Source organism: Mustela nivalis (genome assembly GCF_964662115.1).
Source record: "Mustela nivalis genome assembly, chromosome: 6".
NCBI lineage: Eukaryota > Metazoa > Chordata > Mammalia > Carnivora > Mustelidae > Mustela > Mustela nivalis.
The window spans coordinates 86,762,736-86,765,366 of NC_139025.1; the positions used below are offsets into that span (position 1 = coordinate 86,762,736).

General features: G+C 42.8%; 1 protein-coding gene across 4 annotated transcripts in view; it reads left to right on the top strand.

Annotated features, from left to right (window-relative positions):
* FSIP1 (fibrous sheath interacting protein 1) overlaps positions 1 to 2,631 on the top strand; it is a 188,261-nt gene that overhangs the window by 185,185 nt on the left and 445 nt on the right. For all 4 annotated transcript variants that reach the window (XR_014312991.1, XR_014312992.1, XR_014312993.1 and 1 more), the window contains one exon: positions 2,362 to 2,494. The gene's annotated coding sequence lies outside the window, so the exon portion shown is untranslated. The remainder of the gene's footprint in view (positions 1 to 2,361; positions 2,495 to 2,631) is intronic.

Sequence of the window (2,631 nt, forward strand, 5' to 3'; positions counted from 1 at the left end):
AGAAATAGACCCTCAACTCTATGGTCAACTCACCTTCAACAAAGCAGGAAAGAATGTCCAATGGAAAAAAGACAGCCTCTTCAATAAATGGTGTTGGGAAAATTGGACAGCCACATGCAGAAAAATGAAATTGGACCATTTCCTTACACCACACACGAAAATAGATTCAAAATGGATGAAGGACCTCAATGTGCGAAAGGAATCCATCAAAATCCTTGAGGAGAACACAGGCAGTAACCTCTTCGACCTCAGCCACAGCAGCATCTTCCTAGGAACATCGCCAAAGGCAAGGGAAGCAAGGGCAAAAATGAACTATTGGGATTTCATCAAGATCAAAAGCTTTTGCACAGCAAAGGAAACAGTTAATAAAATCAAAAGACAACTGACAGAATGGGAGAAGATATTTGCAAACAACATATCAGATAAAGGACTAGTGTCCAAAATCTGTAAAGAACTTAGCAAACTCAACACCCAAAGAACAAATAATCCAATCAAGAAATGGGCAGAGGACATGAACAGACATTTCTGCAAAGAAGACATCCAGATGGCCAGCAGACACATGAAAAAGTGCTCCATATCACTCGGCATCAGGGAAATACAAATCAAAACCACAATGAGATATCACCTCACACCAGGAGAATGGCTAAAATCAACAAGTCAGGAAATGACAGATGCTGGCGAGGATGCGGAGAAAGGGGAACCCTCCTACACTGTTGGTGGGAATGCAAGCTGGTGCAGCCACTCTGGAAAACAGCATGGAGGTTCCTCAAAATGTTGAAAATAGAACTGCCCTATGACCCAGCAATTGCACTACTGGGTATTTACCCTAAAGATACAAACGTAGTGATCCAAAGGGGCACGTGTACCCGAATGTTTATAGCAGCAATGTCCACAATAGCCAAACTCCTCCTTCTTCCTCCACCTCCTCCCTCCTCCTCCTCCTCCCTCCTCCTCCTCCTCCTCCCTCCTCCTCCTCCTCCTCCTCCTTCCTCCTCCTCCTCCTTCCTCCTCCTTCTTTCTTCTTCTTCCTCCTCCTTCTTCTTTCTTCTTCTTCTCCTTCTTCTTCTTTCTTCTCCTCCTTCTTCTTCTTCTCCTTCTTTCTTCTCCTCCTCCTTCTTCTTCTTCTTGTGTTATGTTACTTACCATAAAATACGTCATTAGTTTTTGATGCAGTGTTCCAAGATTCACTGTTTGTGTATAACACCCAGTGCTCCATGCAATACGTGCCTTCCTTAATACCCACCACTAGGCTCCACTATCCCCTCTACCCCCTTCCATATAAAATCCTCAGTTTGTTTCCTGGAGTTCACAGTCTCTCATGGTTTGTCTTCCCTTCCAATCCCCCCCCCAACCCCCACCCCTTCAGTTTTCCTTTTCTTCTCCTAACATCCTCCATGTTATACCTTGTGTTCCACAAGTAAGTGACACCATGTGATAATTGACTTTCTCTGCTTGACTTATTTCACTCAGCATAATCTCCAGTCCCATCCATATTGATGCAAAAGTTGGGTATTCACCTTTCTGTTGGCTGAGTAATATTCCATTGTATATATGGACCACATCTTCTTTATCCATTCATCTGTTGAAGGGCATCTTGGCTCTTTCCACAGTTTGGCTATTGTGGCCATTGCTGCTATGAACACTGGGGTACATAGGGCCCTTCCTTTCACTACATCTGTATCTTTGGGGTAAATGCCCAGTAATGCAATTGCATGGTTATAGGGTAGCTCTATTTTTAATTTTTGAGGAACGTCCACAGTTTTCCAAAGTGGCTGCACCAACTTGCATTCCCACCAACAGTGTAAGAGGGTTCCTGTCTCCACGTCCTCTCCAACATTTGTTGTTTTTTGCCTTGTTAATTTTTGCTATTTTGACTGGTGTAAGGTGGTATCTCAATGTGGTTTTGATTTGAATCTCCCTGATGGCTAATGATGATGAACACTTTTTCATGTGTCTGTTTGCCATTTGTAAGTCTTTATTGGAGAAGTGTCTATTCATGTCTTCTGCCCATTTTTTGACAGGATTGTTCTTTGGGTTTCGAGTTTGGGAAGTTCTTTATAGATCTTGGAGGTCAGCCTTTAGTAGCATTTACTAATGCTTCTAGTAGCTCATCTAATGCTTCTCCACAACATGCAGTTGCGTAGCCCACCTAATGCTGTCATTCATGGGCCCGAAAATGGAGCTGTGAGAATTGTGTGCCCTTCACTTGTTTTTCCCATTTTCATGGTTCTTCATAAAGACAGGACTGTACTTGCAGAAGGATTTAAAACGGGATATTTATTACCTTCGTAAAATATAAAATTATGCCCTGTAGGGGGCCCTATCTTGAGTCCTTGCTTTCCAAGATTTTTTTGTAAGTAGGCACCACACCCAGTGTGGAGCCCAACATGGGGCTTTAACCCAGGACCCTGAGATCAAGACCAGAGTCAAGATCAAGTCGGATGCTTCGCCTACCGAGCCACTCCAGTGTCCCATCTTTCCTTTGTTTGCTATGGTAAGCTCATGTTTTGTTCTTATTCTACAAATCCAGCAAATGTGTTTCTTGAGCAAATCTGTCTTCTTCAATTATACAGGAACTGGGAATGTTACTGATTACTGTAATGTGTTCTTCTGTATGCTATATTGCTTTAG